This window comes from Gadus chalcogrammus, chromosome 6 (genome assembly GCF_026213295.1).
Source record: "Gadus chalcogrammus isolate NIFS_2021 chromosome 6, NIFS_Gcha_1.0, whole genome shotgun sequence".
Classification (NCBI taxonomy): Eukaryota; Metazoa; Chordata; class Actinopteri; order Gadiformes; family Gadidae; genus Gadus; species Gadus chalcogrammus.
The window spans coordinates 7676128-7694599 of record NC_079417.1 but is presented as its reverse complement, the minus strand read 5'-3'; positions in this window follow the sequence as shown (position 1 = coordinate 7694599).

The following is an 18472-nucleotide window of genomic DNA, read 5'->3' as shown; positions in this document are numbered from 1 at the left end:
TGGTACTTACCCACTCTAAGGGTTCAGAGGGCTGTTGACTGCTAGTTGACATCAATACACATGCTCCCATTTATGTATTTACTTTAATTATATAGATCTGTATCGCTGTATATCTTTTATATAAATATATACACACACAAACACACATTTTATCTGAGATGGGAGATTTGCAGCTTATTCAAATCCAAGTGGACAGAGGAAAGCAGCAAAGCAAATCATAGACGGATAATGATGCGTGATTTAATTAATCAGGCCCGCAGCACGACCGGCAGGGGAAGATGATGGGGCTGATGTGCTGGGAGATAAGAGGAAAATGAATTTACATGGATGTCGCTCAGCTTTACTTAGCTCGCGTCGTGCCCCCGTTCTGGCTCGGGAAACAAGTGGGAACAAGGCTGGTACGGTTTTTGGCAGCCCACGGACCCGGATCCGCCCTGACCGCCCGCGACCCTGCCGTGAACTCCCTGTGACCTGAGGATGTCAAATGGAGAGCGCCGTATTAGGACGTCTGGAAGACCCTTCAGGGAACACAGATTTCATGTTAGGGGCTGTAGTAGTAAGGCGAGAACTGTTGGAATTATTAAAACAATACCAAATCTACTGAAACCACCCACATTTTTTGCCTGCTGCTGCGTTCTTACTCGAGAGAATGTACTTGTGAGCACTTTGACAGGGGAGTGCTGGGCTGCTAGTTTCTGAGTAGTGGGTGGGTTGGTGGTATATTTCTGTGGCACATTAATCAATGGTGAAAATAAATTCTGATTCAGAGTGCAAACAGAGGAATAATGTTACAGGAGCCAGGAACCTTCTCGAGCTTCTCAAAATGGACTTGGCATAAAGGAACCAAATCCAAATGATATGCTCATCACTTCATTGCTCTTTCTTTGCTCTAAACTAGCAAATGTTGATGATGATGACAAACATGTGCAAAGTATAATTTGCATAGTAACACATCCCAGATATAGAATCACACTCATCCAGTCATTAATTATGTGTCAAAGGTCAGAGACGAATTCCCGAGATGGATTAATCCAAATTTTAATCTTATTCAATCTGATCATTTTTAAAAACAAGGTCACAGACAATACTGCCAAGTAAACACATTTCAGATTCAAGGAGAAAATAATTGCATGTGAGGATTTCGTAATACATCACATTAATTATTTTCTACGAAGAACCCACCAAGATCCCTTGGTTCAATATGTCAGTGCTGGAGGCCTACGTACACCAACTCTGATGAGCGAATCAACGGACGATCCAAGTGTTGGGTGTTCCTCTCTCACTCTTTGAGCGATGGGAGCTAGTTATTATCAGTGTTATGCTTCCTTCTGATGAGTCTAATGCATTGTAGCATCTCCGCTGTGAGGGCTCACTGAGTGAAGCTGCTTTGCCTCTGGTAATGTTACAGGTCATGCATATCAAAGCTGCTTCCCAGGGCCTTTCCTCTCGGACATAGAAAGCTACTGACAGACGTGCTCCTTCACCTGTGTTTGCATTAGATGTGTGATTGATGATAAGATAAAAAAAATAAAATGGGGAATTGAAGAAAGATTTGGAGCGAGTATTTGTTGGGCAATGAATATTCAGTGATATACTTGAAAGGGATCTTGAAACATGGCCCTGAAATGAACGCTCCAGTTGTTCATGACATGGGGCTTCGTCGAATAATCATCCCCTGCCATTTGCAAATGTTTGGGATTATGCGATAAAGGGAAATTCTGGGATTTTTTGTCAGTGTCAAAAGGAGGCTGTGAGGCCTGGAATGGATCCCTGAATACACAAATAAACCTGTCTCATAGGAAGAAGACAAGGTTTATGCTATCTGTGGGTTTAGAATTATGTTTTGTAATCCACAGGAAGGTGGCCCCAAAGACTGTTTATGATGTTTAAGCAGAGGCTTTTGTCTGGCTAGTGTCACACAGTTCTTGGAACGTTTTCTAGGCTTTATAGAAGATACTAATAAATAAAAGGACAACACGTTGTTGTTCTTGAGTAGTCCATCAGAAAATCTGTCTCTATAACCACCGTCCGGAGACAACCGTTTAAAACAAATTAGCCTGCAAATTAAAATAGACTTCAAGCACGGAAAGAACATCCTGTAATGCGCAATTGATATTCCTCAAACCAGCCTGGGATTTGATTTGTGAACCTAAACCCCGGAGCCATTTATGTGGACGCTAAAATTCAATCAGGACTCTAAATGAACGTGCTAATAAAATGAAGGAGTGGGCCTGCGGTTATTGACAGCACAGTATTCACAGGCGAACACCCCCGCTCCAGTGTGTCAGGAAGGACTTATACATCCCCTGCAGCCCGCTCGTATTTTTTGATAATTGCACAGTATGTTGTCCATTATCCCTGATGCACAGGTTTTTTGAACAATGGCTGTTCGTCAAAAAGAGTTGCAGGTCAACACACCCCTATTGCTGGCACTATAGTAGTGTGTGTGTTTGACGTATTCCTCCCTGTGGAGGTCATGTATGTAGTGCACACATCGCAACTGTCTTGTTTTTCCTCGTTGTACATCCACACAGTTTCTGTATTATGATTGTACATTCAACTCCATCAAGTTTTGACAAACGACTGGATTCGCGTTCACGTTTGTCTTAATCCTGGAAATAACAACTCAACAGTTTAAGATGACTCAGTGAATATCGTGTACCCAGATGTATCATGGCTGGTCGATAAAGACATCCTCCTAATCAGCGAGGCAGACATTACGATGATTTCCTCTTCTTCTTCTTATTATACTGTATCACAGGTTACAGAACAAGGAGCTGCTGGGCGGGGTGAATTTCTGTGCACAGGTGCGTGCTTTGCCTTACACAAGCAAAATTTGCCTTTGAAGTAACTTAATCCTATTGCCCCAAATTTCCTTTTTCCTCAAGCACTATTTGCATTAAGCGTTGGGCTTAGCTGACGTCACACTTTGTCAAAAATGCTGAGTTATGAGCACCGGAGCCTGTGCTTGAGGAGATTGAGGCAGAGGAGCAGAGGTTTTGTATTTCGACAGGGGTAATGAGCAGACCACAGCCCAGAGAGTTTCCAATTACAATTTCCTGTCTGCTTTTCAGCTGTGGTGAGATGAATTTAACCTCCTGATGTCGGGGATTATGATAGCAAGGCGGCCACGGCATTCAGAGTAGTCAATGAATGGGAATACTTATGAATGGTCGTGTGCAGCTGGAGAAATGACCGGTTTTCCATCCGATTTCATTTCCTGTTATGTTTCCAATTAATCCATTTCCCTCTCTTGACGCATCTCTGCTTTAGTTTTCTGTCAACCATTTGCAATGAGTTTCAATGTCATTGAGTATCTCTGGAACAATACTGATTGTCTTCAACACTTATTCCAGCAGTGAAATCCCTGCACAGATGATTGTGTACTTTTCCCTCTCTTTTTGTGTTCGTTCATTGTGAGATGTGTGACCAAAATGTTCCCTGTAATATTTAATGATATTGTTACCATGTCCCTGTCAGGGTATCACTGGTGACCAGGGACCCGGAGCATTGATTTAGCCCGAGGGAGAGCATTATCCGCTACTTCAGATCCTGAGAAGAAGGTCAGCATACCCTAACACAATGCGGAGTACTGCGGAAACCACCGAAAAATGGTGTGATAGATATGCAAGTCGTGGATACAGTTTTACATGGCTACATCCACTTGATTTTAGGTACGATAACCAACGTTTAGCGTGCCATCGCCATTTAGAATTAATGTCAAGGAAGAAAGAGGAACATCAACGCTTTCACTCAAAGCACTGAAACTGAAAGCTCAGCGCAAGGCGTGTGCTGATGTGATTCGTTGCGGCGCTGCTGAGATCCAACATGTCTGCACTGATTTCCTGTTCCTGTTGGAGCGTGGGTGGACACTGCGGAGCTCTTTAAAGCTTGACATTATTTTCACCTCTCTGTGTGTGACTCAACTTAGTGTCCTTGAGAGCTTCAGTGCAGCTTGACAGTTCTGCTGTATAACAGATAGCTTCTCTGGTCCCCCTGCCCTCGGTGCCTAGGCCTGTTTGCATCCATCTCTGTCTCTCCCCGCTCTCGTGCTCTCACTAGGGTTGGTTAAGTAGTTGCCCTTCACTGCAACTGGTGCTAACAGAACAGAGGCTGCATCATTAGGGCCGCCTGATTATCTATTAATTCTCTCTTTATGCTGCGTCTCTCAGGATGCAGATGTGCTGCAGACACACAGATGAGCGTGGATGGATGATGATTGAAACCGGTAGATGGATTGATAGATGGATGGATGTTTGGGCCGGTGGTTACTTGGATGGATAATCAGACGGAGGGATGGATGGATTCGATGGATGGATTGCAGCAATGGTGCAAACAAAACAGATTAGATGTGTGTTATTTTATTTATTTTGCACTGAGTCACTTAAAAAATAGCAGACAGAGAGCTTTGTGTTCAAGTAAACTAAAGTGATGGTGGTGAACGATGAGTATATTGTGCACAAAGCTAGACTTCCATTAAGATTGAATCAGCAATCAGTACTTAAAAAACGTGTTGCCCCCTTTGAAAGCTTAGAGAGAAAACAAAAAAGCATGTTCATTCAGTCTCTACAATAACAGTTAGTTCCTGTAGCAGCGGAAATAACGGGCTGTCAGCTTGCCCCTGAGGTTAAAGATGTGACAATGACAGAACTAGCTATTCAAAGAGCAGTTACAATTGAACGGTGACAATAGATGAAGCGACATGCGTCATAACAGGTTGTTGTGCAATTCCGGTAAAACACACTCAATCGGTAGAATTTAGGGGTCAGGCTTGTGTTGGTGCTCAATACATTTCAGTCCGTCTTTGTTCTTGAAGTTTGAGGGTCCTTAGAAATGCATTCAGGCAGGTTTCAGCCCCTTTCCCTTCAGAGAACGTGCCACTAATCACCATTTGGCTCATGTGTTCTCATGTCTGCCTGTGTTCTCTTGTCATGGTGTCAGTATATGTACAGTATATGTTGTATTTTATTTATATTTTATGTATAACTAATCATTATACATGACATACTTTGATTATGTGTTTTCATGACTGTATAGTGTGTGTGTGCATTCATGTGAATATGTGCAAATGCTTGCTTGTTTATACATGAGTATGTTTGTGTGTTTACATTAGTGTGTGTGTGTGTGTGTTTACATTAGTGTGTGTGTGTGTGTGTGTGTGTGTGTGTGTGTGTGTGTGTGTGTGTGTGTGTGTGTGTGTGTGTGTGTGTGTGTGTGTGTGTGTGTGTGTGTGTGTGTGTGTGTGTGTGTGTGTGTGTGTGTGTGCGTGCGTGCGTAAATGGGTATATGTGTGTGTGTGTTTGTTTATTTGTATGTTCTGCATGTGTCTGTGTGTCTGCGAGTCAGTTTCATTTGCGGCAGCAGAATCCGATATGAGCCCCTTGGAATAAAAGTGTATTCAACATGAGGGTGTCCTGGTAGAGCTCCCAATTATTCTGTCAAGAAGAACAGAGTCAAAATGCAAATCGTCCTCTCCTTTTCCTCGCTGCTCTGGGTCTCTAATTGTCTCGCTGGCCTAATAGAGATGGACTGTGTGGGGGTGGTCCTTTGTGTTTGTTTCGGCTTTGATGTCGTACCATTTAAAAGCACCGTCACCACTGATAAGGGGAATCAGGGGTTAATACTGCCGAGGTTGGTTATCACTGGTGAACTACATGTGTCAACCTGTGTCATTTGGGTTGTCAGTATTTTCATACTGTATGTGTGTATATATGATTTACATATTTGTATGATAATTCTCGCACACAAAACGCTATGATGGTTTTCCATGAGTAACAATCTTTGGGGGTGTTGGAGCAGTCATGGTGATGGGCATGAGGACGGACAGAGGACCATGGATGTTTGGATGGCTGGCATATAAAATCGACTGCTATACTAAATGATGAAACGCTATGATAAAATGCTATTTTTCCTATTTATATGATGTCTGTCTGGTATAATATATAAAATGATGTCAGAACGTCCCAGTTCTGGTATCCAGCAATAACCCCATTTCGGTATTTGACACATAATAATATAGTCTAAACTTCTACATTTAAACAATGTTCCACAAATCTTTTATTTATTTCGAGCAATCTGATTTGCTCCTTCTTTTTATTTAGTGGAGGAATGAGATCGGCTGTGTTTTTTGAGTGATCAGATTATTGAAGAGTTCTGAAGTTGTTCAAGGGCTCTGCAGACGTGTCTACATATAAGATATATAGGTATTAGACGTCAAAGTGTATTACACACAAGAGGGGGATTGCAGGAATGACTGTGTGAGGTTTACTTTTGATTTGATGATTTGGAGTTTATTACGATAAACCCTGTCAGTCGAATCCATACATTCAACAATTTCTAGTTTGTGACAGAGTATATTTTGAAAGGATAAAATCCAATTTCCTTGTCAAAAATGGTTATGAAAGAAAGTGTTTTTTTTTCCTAGAGCCTTAATGTATTGTGTATTGTGTGTGTGTGTGTGTGTGTGTGTGTGTGTGTGTGTGTGTGTGTGTGTGTGTGTGTGTGTGTGTGTGTGTGTGCGTGTGCGTGTGCGTGTGTACATGTACAGGTGGAGTTTACTTGCAACAGGAAAAGATAGATTATAACCGACACAATATGTTTGTAAGAAGAGCACACTACACTCGTATCACCCTTGCTGTCTGTCTGTATGTGATGAAGCACAAAATAACGTTTCTAAAAAACTTTAGGATTAGGCTACTATAGGAAACAGAAAATAAGGTTTTACACTGATAGAAGGCGTACATCTCAAATTCATTCTACATTCAACATTCTACTTCAACAGGAGCTAAAAACAATAAAGACACATGTTATTTTGTGAGACTTATCCATTTCATGAACTCATAACTGTCATATGTAGGCCTATGACTAGTTAAGGCATGGCATATGCGAAAGCACAGACTCAGAGAGTCCTAGCAATATTGGGTGTCTCTACGACCAATACATTGTCCTTTGAATTAAACCAAATAGCCCCTTTTCACACAGGCATCATTGAAGGACAAACACAGGTGTCATTCGTAACATTGGGTCCGGTGGTACTTTTATGTCCCAGGTCAGGGGTTGTATAAGTTAAGATAACACATTGACCATGTGCCCTGTTACAAAAAACCAGCAGACCCATTATTAGTGTTATGAGAAACACCTGTGTTGGTAGGCTACTATGATGACACCAGGAGTGACACCAGGAGTTCTACGCAGGTAGGACTACATCTTGTAATATCAAGCCACGCCTTCACACATCTTAACACTTTATTTTATCCAAGCAATATCTGTATACACTATTTAGTTAGGTAGCCTATACAGTTTATATCTTATGTATATTTTTGTGTATGTTTGGTCTATTTTTTTGTTTTACCGTGCTGTACTTGCATAGTGGCTTCTACTCATACTACAAAATATAGAGAGTAAGTTTACCCAGCCATTTCACACCGATATATTAGCACATTTTTTAAATTATGGTTCCCTGCTCTAGAGAGGGTAATCAGACCCAAAATCGGAAATCCCCCTGATCCCTGCGCTCCGCAGCTGAATTATTCTCAAGGGTATTTGCATACTATTGCAGTGGGCGTGGGGGAGGGACACAAATCGCCAGCAGCCGTATGCCTCGGGGATGTTTGCTCAGATAGCGCACAGGGTGGGAGGACGGCGGTTAAAGACGTCTTTTAATCGGCTCCTCCAGCCCGCGCAGCGTGCACTATCTCACTTCAGCCCTGCGGTGTCGTAATTTATGTGTGAATTGAATGCATTTATTTATAGGGGAGTGACTTTGCGTGTGAGGTTGTCTTGATGTATTTATGCGTGTATTTTGTTTGTGTACAGTTTGTGATTATTTCTAGAGGGTTTACTTTCTTTGCGGGTGAGATTTATTATGGACTTATTATGAAAATGTTTTCGCAAGCATTAATGCACATTCACGCCTCATCTTTAACACTGTAACTTGGTTTTAATTGAGAACTTCCCCATATGTCCTCCCTCCAGTGAGAGAGTGTGAGTGAGTGAGTGAGTGAGTGAGTGTGTGCGCGCGCCCGTGTCTGCCTGCATTCGAGTGTGTCAGTAGCAAAATCGACATTTGCAGACATTGTGATGGATATGTGGTAGCTAAAAAGTAGAATCATTCAAATTGATGTAAAAAAATAAAGGCCAGGCCTACAAAGCTAGTTATCCATGAAGGATTTGTTTTAGATTGCCTGCAAAGAAACTTAATCCATGACCAACTTGAGCTCCAATTCTCCCTCACACTCTCCTTCCACAGCCACCGATGGGAATGCCGTCAGGATTGGTATTTGACTTCTTGCGGTGAACAAAGGATCGTATCTTGGGCTCCAATCAAACCCCTTGCCTTGCTCATGCACCTGAGAGCGGGCGGGATGTTTTCCCTTTCAGGAAGCTTGTAGGGAAAATTCATCTGAAACTCACACTCACAGCCCCCCCAAATGGAATGTGAAATGCCGATCATGGGAGATTGGATTTGCTCAAAATCATACGCAGCAAAGATCCAACCCCTCTCAAAATCATTTGAGGTATATTATGGGCATGCCATCATCAATGGACGCATTGATCCCCAATGGATTGGGCACAAAGAAGCGAATGTTAAGAATCTGTTTGATACATTAGCCCTGCTGGTTGTATTGGCTTTGAGTTTCCAACTGTGTGCTTTAATCAGAGTTTCCTGCAGAAGTCGGGATTGCAGAGGCCCTCCTTCTCGAGTGTGTACCGATGGCAAACCAACATCACTGAGATTGTTGCCCAATGACCTCTATGCAAATGGCTATCATCACAGTGGAAAGGGTTGGCAATTCATCAATGGAATGGAAATAAAGTAGACCTTGCTATATTTATTCTCAAAAAGTATTTAAAGTTGACATATTTAATGATGAGGATACTTAGAGGACCAAACTACTTGGGAACTCTTCTGCTCCCTTAGCCACCCTCTTTCTCTCTCTCTCTCTCTCTTTCTCTCTCTCTCTCTCTCTCTCTCTCTCTCTCCCACTCTCCCTCTCTGTCTCTGTCTCTCTCTCTCTCTCTGCCCCTCTCTCTCTGTCTCTCTCTCCCACTCTCTCTCTCTCTCTCTCTCTCTCTCTCTCTCTCTCTCTCTCTCTCTCTCTCTCTCTCTCTCTCTCTCCCACTCTCCCTCTCTGTCTGTCTCTCTCTCTCTCTCTCTCTCTCTCTCTCTCTCTCTCTCTCTCTCTCTCTCTCTCTCTCTCTCTCTCTCTCTCTCTCTCTCTGCCCCTCTCTCTCTGTCTCTCTCTCCCACCCTCTCTCTCTGTCCCTCTCTCTCCCGCCCTCTCTTTCTCTCTTGCGTTTGCGTTTCACACTGTCTGTACTTGGCACAAATTGATTGTCCATATATGCCCACAGCCTCACAAGCTTGTGCTATATTCTAATTGGAGAAAAGCATTCTGTACAGATGTCGGTCATTGTTCTTTCCATTCAGCAGACTGCGGTGCTGTTTGTTCGTCATGAACCATAACTCACTCCCCAGAACACTGACCTTTAGCCACATACGCAGGTAAAGGGTTACAGTCAGTACTTCCTTACTCAGTGAAAAGACCCGGAAGTATCTACTGTAAGTGGCAGCCACGATAAGAGCTGTTCGGATTCTCTAAATGCTTAGGAAAGGTGCTTCAATGCTCCCTTTCTTATCTCCTTTAGCATAGGGTACACTGAACATCCTTTACAAAAGGAAAGGAGATAATGTCGCCCTACAAATCCTACCTGCAGGTACATTAAAAGTGAAGCACCATATGGCCGATCACGGAAAGAAATGATCAACACGACCAACAATTATTTTTATAAAATCCTAATAGTTGGGACCTATGTCCATGAATATGAGTGTACTAAAGTGTGAGCGTGATCAAATATTCTCAAAATGGCAACAATTGAATTGCCCTTTTGTGACTAAGAACCTTCAATAACTTCTTATTTGTATTATAATTTTTTTTCATTTACAACCTCGGTAATGAGGTCGTATCTTTCACCGGGTTGTCCATGAAACAACACGGTAAGAATGCAAGGGGCAAAGCATTCAAGATGAGTGTCAAGACGTCCATCTTCGTGAAGTTGTAGTTTCCCCACGGCAGACCCACGTGGACAGCTGTCCTCAGTTTGTATATGTGCACTGTATCTGTCCCTATCTAATAAACCATAAGAAGAAGATGTAGCCTCAGGTAAGAATCTCTGAGCAACGCGCTTGTCTTTTCCAAAGTCCTTATGGATCCTTCTTAACATCTCTCCTTGACCTCATGGTGATTTATATTGAAGGTCAATTATGGTTCCACGTTGACAGAACGCAATGACCATGCAGTCGCTTCGACGCATTCGTTAACCTGTTTTGGTTCTGCGTCGGGTTGACGTTAGCGGACCAATCACAGCCCTTGTTGCTGCGTCTCCTCGACGCAAGGTTACAATTTTTGGGAGACGCACAACCGGCCCTTGAGATGGACGCAAGGAGGGTCCGCAAGGACGTAATGGGTCCGTAAACCACCTTGCGTTATGTCGACGTGGTGCAACCATAACGAAGCCTTAAAGGCACCCAGTGCAACTTTCGAGGCTTAAAAATAAACATTCAATTTCTAGTCTTTTTTACACGTAGTAAGTTTCAATAACTCCATACGATTACATACCGACATTCAAGCAGCAAAGATGAGACGTCGTTGTGTGGTGAGAACTGATAGAAAATCGATAACAACAACAATGCCGCCATTTTCTTTATTTTTTGTAACCTACAATAAATAAAGCAGGCTTCCAGTCAATGGAAAAATGGCTTCTCCCCACCGGCGATTGTTGTTGTTTACGATTTTCTATCAGTTCTCACCACACAGCGACGTCTCATCTTTGCTCCTTGAATGTCGAAATGTAATGGTATGGAGTTATTGAAACTTACTACGTGTAAAAAAGACTAGAAATTGAATGTTTATTTTTCATTGAATGTTTACATAAAGTTGCACTGGGTGCCTTTAAGGAGTAACTATTTTTACTAACTGTAGTAAAGGCGTACCTATTCCACGACAGGGCATTACAGTCTGCTACTGCTGGTCGGGTTCCGTGGCCCACAGTCTTTCAACGTTTCAACGGCACGGAGTCTCGCACAACAACAGCGCATTGTGTGCGGCCTTGCGGCGGGCTGTCCACGTCACCGGCAGACCGTGTGAATCGTTGCCGGTACTGTACTTTGAAGGTGTTAAAAGGGAGGGTGTCAAACATATCACTCAGTCAGAGGTGTTATTTCATTATGTGGCTGTCATCCTTTTAGTGTTCGAGCAATGGTTCTCCATCTCTAAGAGCTCACACCCCACGTTCAGTCGGGAGAAAGGAAAACACATACATAGCTCCCCTCCATTTAAAAGCCACGACCTTTCCGTTGTCGTCTCATTGGCGCCGTAACGGCGGTGAGATTAAATTCACGGGTTGATTCATGAGTTTGGTATTTATCCTACTCGAGGAAGAGGGGACTCGTGAACATAGGGTCAACCATGGTGCCTTCTAGACGTTGTTTGTTGTTCAGTGGAACAGTGATTGCACATATTTTGTTAGAAAAATATATGTTGTACGCACTTAATGTATGTGGCACTTAATGTATGTTGAACTTAATGTACGCAAATTAAGTATGTTGTACGTCCTTGCACTTAAAAACCTTGGTTACTCATTGTGTAGCGCCTTATCCAAGCTATCTTTGTCGTATATGGGGAATTGGTTAACCTAGTAATTCTAAGTGCTTGGCACTTGTTTCTATGAACATCTTTACTGTACCAACAGCGATATATATATGATATATATATTGTTGTTTCTACTTCTTCAACCACATTGCAAGTCACTTTGGATAAAAGAGTCCTTAATGTAAATGTAAAGAATGTAAAAATAAATGTAAAAAAATATTCAAAGTAATTTTCTACAAATGTATTGCAGTATTGAATTGTTTCTGTTTTCCGGGTATGAAAGGGCTTTTAGTTTATTTGAAACAAATATAACCTCAAAGACAGCCTGTGGTTCCTTCCCCAGTTACATATGTATTTATGTTGCTTTTTTAATTCCTTGATATCACAGCTCCCACACGGTTGCGCCTCGTGGGTAGTGTTGGAATTCGTTTTTAGCTAGCGAGAGTAAGTCATCACAATGGCCATTTGGCAGTTAAAATACCAAGGGCAATGTGGTTTAAAATAAATACTATAAAAAGATATGTTCACTTTGCAAGTGAAGTTGTTTACCAAATCTCTTAATATGCTATGATTCTTTAAACCTTTTATTACATTTTTGTGCAATAATTGTTTAGGCTACACTAATATGATTGATCTTTAAGCGCAGGGACCAACATAGTTCATGCTACGACCCATATTTGGAGGAACTTTTGGCCCACGACCCAATTGTTCGTTTAAGACGATTAAAAAAATGCTCCAAGTTTATTGTTCATTAAAACAGTATTCCTCCTTTATTCATGTATCTCCCTGTCCTCATCACATAATGATCCAATAAATCATATATATTTGTAACTATACATATATATATATGTATATATTATATTTATATTTGATCAATAATAATAGTATATGTTATTTATATAATATTAATATCCACATGGGTATCCCACCACTGTGACTTGAGGGCCCCCCAGCCAGCACTCCATCACAGGAAATCTCACCCGCCACCCTCTCCCTTCTCCCCGCTATGCTAACATGCTTGTAAAAATAGAGCCACTTTAGCCCAGGAATACATTTGAATTACTTGTCCTCAGAAGACCCCCCACCCCAAACTCTCCCCCACACTACACGCTCTGACTGCGTCAGGCAGCTCGCTAACCTTGACCAAATAGCAGAGCGAGACTGCTCCCAGGTTCCCACAGATTGCATCAGCGGTAATGATTGTGCCGCTCCGCGCTCCCCCCTGCTCCTCCAGCTCAGGAAACACAGGGAAATGTCTCATCAACGAGCCGCGGGATTGGAAATCGTGCCACCACGTGTTGATTGGGAAGGGGGAAGGATTCGGTGGTAAAAAAAGTGGAGGTGCTGCGGCTGAGTATGGTGGTGGTGGAAGAGGGCAAGCACTTTGGTTGATTTGTTTTTTACTTCACTACATTTCTATCAGAAGCCAGTCAATTGGTAAATGGGAAATATATCAGCAGTCGATGGATGTCGATTTGCTTGTGCTCTTTTAGCTTCCCCTGAACTGCCATATGTTGACAGAAGTACATTTGAATGACGTCAAAGGACATTCGAGGAAGAAGTTCAGGAGTGTGGTGTGTCGGTGTGCGGTCATGTGTTATTGCGCGTGCAAGAGGTCATGGGTGTGTGTGCATACTGATGTGTATGTATGTATGTGTGTGTGTGCGTGGTAATGTGTACCACGCACACATTACCAAGCACAACACGCGGTTATGTGTGTGCGTGCTTATGTATGTGTGCGTGTGTGTGTGTGTGTGCCTATTCGTGTGCAATGGTTTTGTAGGTGTGTGCGTGGTTATGTGTGATTGGTAACGTATGTGGGCTTGCAACTGTTATTGATTTTCTATGTGGACCACAGGGCATGTTGCCGAGTTATCCGTCACTCCACGCAGATGCCAGTTGACACTCTGAATCGCAGAGGCAGTCAAATGCGTTTCAGGGACTTATTTTCTATCATGGCCCCTGAGTATACATGTATAGTGATTTTTGAGCAATTTCATCAAACAATTCAAGCCCTGGTTCTTTGTCCCCCAAACGTGTATTTAAGTCCCTCTATTTAGACGCCTTGGGGCGAGTGTTCTTTGACGGCGCTCTTAATTGAGATTCCTAATGATTTGTTGAGTGGATGTGAATTGGCCCGGAAGGGTCTTTGTGTGTGACTCTCTGTTATATATGGGATTGTGTTGCAGTGAATCAGAGGCTCCACTATATATATATTACTTTTTTCTGTACAGGAGGCAGCGTACTATTACGGGCGAGGAGTCGAGGGAGTACACCGTGTCTTGCTTCAGCAAGCAGGGGGCCATTGCAGGTTGTTGTTTCATCTGTGTGTGTCTGAAGGTCATGTCACCTGCATGACTGGACTTCAGCCACGGCGAAGAGCGCAAAGGCACTGAAAGGTCAGAGAATCTTAAGTCATTTCCTTTAGACACCATTTGCACAGGGTGTCATCAATGTCACTAAGTGCTGCAAAGAAATCATGCAGTACAGAGAAAAATCGATGTGTATGAATCAAGGGAACATTTTTGACAGTTGAGATTGATATTTAATTAATTTGGGGGGAAAGGTCGTTCAATGTGTTTTTTTTCTTTTTGCCGCATCCATTATATTTATCAAGCCGTTGGACAGCTGACATTTTCTCTGTCCTGTATTAAAATAACATACTAAGTGAATTGGAAGTACAATTTAATCACATTATAATGTGATCGTCTGAAATTGGAAACACATCTGATTAACTTATGACAATGTATGCACAAAATAGGGCATTAGTGAATTAAAACCTCAGCGATGTCAGAAATAAACTCTTAAAGGCACCCAGTGCAACTTTCGAGGCTTAAAAATAAACATTCAATTTCTAGTATTTTTTACACGTAGTAAGTTTCATTAACTCCATACCATTACATATCGACATTCAAGCAGCAAAGATGAGACGTCGTTGTGTGGTGAGAACTGATAGAAAATCGATAACAACAACAATGCCGCCATTTTCTTTATTTTTTGTAACCTACAATAAATAAAGCAGGCTTCCAGTCAATGGAAAAATGGCTTCTCCCCACCGGCGATTGTTGTTGTTTACGATTTTCTATCAGTTCTCACCACACAGCGACGTCTCATCTTTGCTCCTTGAATGTCGATATGTAATGGTATGGAGTTATTGAAACTTACTATGTGTAAAAAAGACTAGAAATTGAATGTTTATTTTTCATTGAATGTTTACATAAAGTTGCACTGGGTGCCCTTAAGAGCAAATGCAATAAACGCATACCCTATGAGGCTCAATTCAAGCAAAAGCATCCCATAAATCTTTTAGGTAGCTTTCAACCAGACAAGAGTACACCTTTTGCGGTGGAAGATTCAGGGAGAGATTTAGTAGCGGGTAGCCGCCCTTGCGAGTCCTTGCTCCGGCTAATGGACCAGTGGCGATGTGCAGTGACAAGCCGCAGGTTCAAGCTGACTCCCTCTGTAACAGGTTCAGACAGCCCAAGTACACCCGGGTGTACCTCTGGGTCGCCAAACTCAGACCTACCAGATCGTGTCTCCACGTCTTCCCTGATCTGGAACGTTGTCGGGGCAATCCTTCTAACAACCTGGACGAGACGAGCCATTTGAAGTTCCTCCGCTTCTGCCGCCCGCGATTTTCCACGGTCTTCACAACTTTAAGCCCTGCAGGCCGGGGAAAAGTACCTGGTGTTCCACACGGCGGCATGATCAAAGGGCTCACCCTGAACACGGCCGACGTGTAATGTGCTCTACTTCCTGTAAATGAGCGTTGTAATCCTGCAGGGAATGGCCAGCGTTTTATTAATAGGACAAAGATATATACCGGAGATAACACGGGCGGGAGGATGAAAGGGTTTGGGAGGTGTGTGCCATGTCCGCTCATACGCGTGTGTACACCTGTAAAGAAAATACCACATTAATGCTCCCCCCCCCCCCCCCCCCCCCACACACACACACACACACACACACACACCCCAACCCTCCTCCTCCTCCTCCTCTGCCTACGTCTCATTAGAAAGCCTTTCTATAGCAGAGCATACGATTAACAATGTCAGGGTGAGGGGTTAAATTCAACCCGGGCACATCCATGCTAAGAATGTAAGCACACTGACATTATGTGACACACTATGGCTGTAAACGCCCACCCAATGGCATATGTGCATTTTTTTCTCTAATATTCTTTGAAACCAGACTGTGGTCGAATTAATCATACTCTCATCAATAGCCATTGAATGGCTGTGAGAATAGGACATTGGAACAGTGTTGAATACAGCGTCTTATGTGGTGTCGGTGACTTGAAGAGAAGAGTGACTCATGCCAGCATTTTATTTAGCTATTTGGCATACAGGCAAGTCCATTTTCTCAAATCCATTACAGTGCTTGGGTCATTGCCTAGATGGATGTGTGGATGAAACACAATGATGTGAAACTACTTAAAAGATGGTAAAAAGTAGACCGATTAAGTTGAGGCACTTCATGTCCCTAATGGATTGGAATAGCATTGAATAGTATGTCAGGTCAAATTTGTATGTACGTGAGTGGCCAAAAGTGGTTGTAAATTGAAAGATTTGTAGTCATTATTCATGAACGAATTGTGTGAAGTGTTATAGCATGAAACATTATAATACAACATAGCATCACATAACCTTTCAATCTACATGTTATTCATGCGCTCGAGGAAATAACAGCATTACCCTAATCTAAAACCTTCCTTTTCTAAATCATGTTATTTTTAACCACTGAGACCAAGTTTTAAGCCAGCACCATTTTAGCATCGTTAACTTCTCCACTCAGAGGTCAGGGTTCGCCAGATGGCTGAAAGGCAGAGAAGCTTGAGGTGACCACACATGCACATAGTTATCTTGCGTAGGAGTGCATTTTTGGCGGCTTGGGTTTTCAATGCACATTTGGCAGCTCACACTTTCAAAAACGAATATGTGTGAAGATACAGCCCAGTGAGTCAACGTCTGAAATGTTTTGGAGGCAAACACAAGATGTTACGGATAAGACCAATACAATCGAGCAAAAAGATGCATGGAGCTTTCTTTGAACTATATTTGGGTACGGTGGTGTTGAGAGGGGGGGCATCATGTACTTTTCTTCTGATCGCAGTGATGTTGAACAGCATGCATTTACCTTTCCATAGAAAGAGTCTAATTACAGTATGGTGCCTTCAGGAGAAATTAACTATTTTTGCTGTCCCTTTGACAGTTTAGAGATAACCTCCTCTGCATGTTAACTCGCCCCTGGCCCTACCCCTTAGGATGTGGCACAGACTAATGGCAGACCTACTCAGGAATGTCACTGGCTAGAAGCTGTCTGGGGGAGGAGGTGCTATTTTTGGTTGTGACACATTAATTGGATTAGTTTCAAATTAACACACTTTCTGAGGTATGTATGTATTTAGCTGATCTTTTTTTGGAAACTAGGAAATGGGGCTCGATTGGTAATGCATTAGAATATAGAAAAAATACATTGGCGCAATAATTTCTCATGCATGCATGTGGCATTATATTTGCTTTAATCGTTGATGTTTTATTGCAACTTCTCGAGAACGAGAAATATGGACAAAACGTCCATAATTTAAATAAAATGTATTTGTCTGAGGCTATACATATATATATTTACAAATATATATGTATATATATATATATATATATATATATATATATATATATATATATATATATATATATATATATACATATATATTTGTAAATATAGATATGACAGAGGTGAATATGTATGTATGTATGTATGTATGTATGTATGTATGTATGTATGTATGTATGTATGTATGTATGTATGTATGTATGTATGTATGTATGTATGTATGTATGTATGTATAGATATAAAAAGGATAATATCGTAATCATTGCACTATCTTTGGTATTGCAGGATAGAGTAAGCGCATTACAAATATCAAAAAAGAAATACTATTTCTTGTTGTGTTCTACTTATACTATCCCATTCATTGCACAATCTTCTATACCTGGGAGGGAGGGGATCCAGGGAGCACATCATCACACGTATCTGATCTGAGTTTCATTACCGGGGCACTATCGCATATAATAGATAAGCAACATAACCTATCGTTTTTCTTCCGCACTATTCTGCGCCCCCAATAATTATTTGACTCCTTTCTGGAGATCCGAAGTGGCCTCCTGCCGGCCTTCATGTGCCCGTGAGCCAGGAGTGAAGCCTGGTGACCTGGCGGCCGCAAGATTGGATCTCCTGGAGGAGATGTTAGAGAGTCTGCCAGCCCGCTGGTTTACATTTCCCAGCCACGTCAATTGCAGTTTTTATTTTTCCAAATGTGTCGATTTTTAGTTTCCGCTTCGAAATAAATGGTGTTTTATTTTTTCCAGCCTATTTTTTTCAACCCTAGTTAATATAAAGTGGGTTATTAAACACATTTATATAGCCCCTCCATATGCCACTCCAATCAATGTCCTTTTTCAGTTCCTTTCCGTAGATTGCGAAAGTAAATTTAATTTATATTTTGTTTTGGGCGGCCTAAATCCATGTGAGGTGGGTTATGAAACACACTAAGGTAACCTTTTCCTTATGTCACTTCTTAACAGCTAGGGAATCAAATCCCTTCCTTGACATTTCAGATATTCATCTGCTTCTATTGGTGGCCGTGTGTGAGTCGTGCTCAACAGGGTCTTCTTTCCCCGCTGATTCTGCCAAGTCCGTTCCCTTGACTGTGGTTTCCAAATTTACATCAATGGGTGTTGTGCTCGCATTTGAGTCTTCATCACAAATTGGTTTTCTTCATTCTCCTCTCTGTACAGCGCTAATGGTGCCAACTTTGTTTT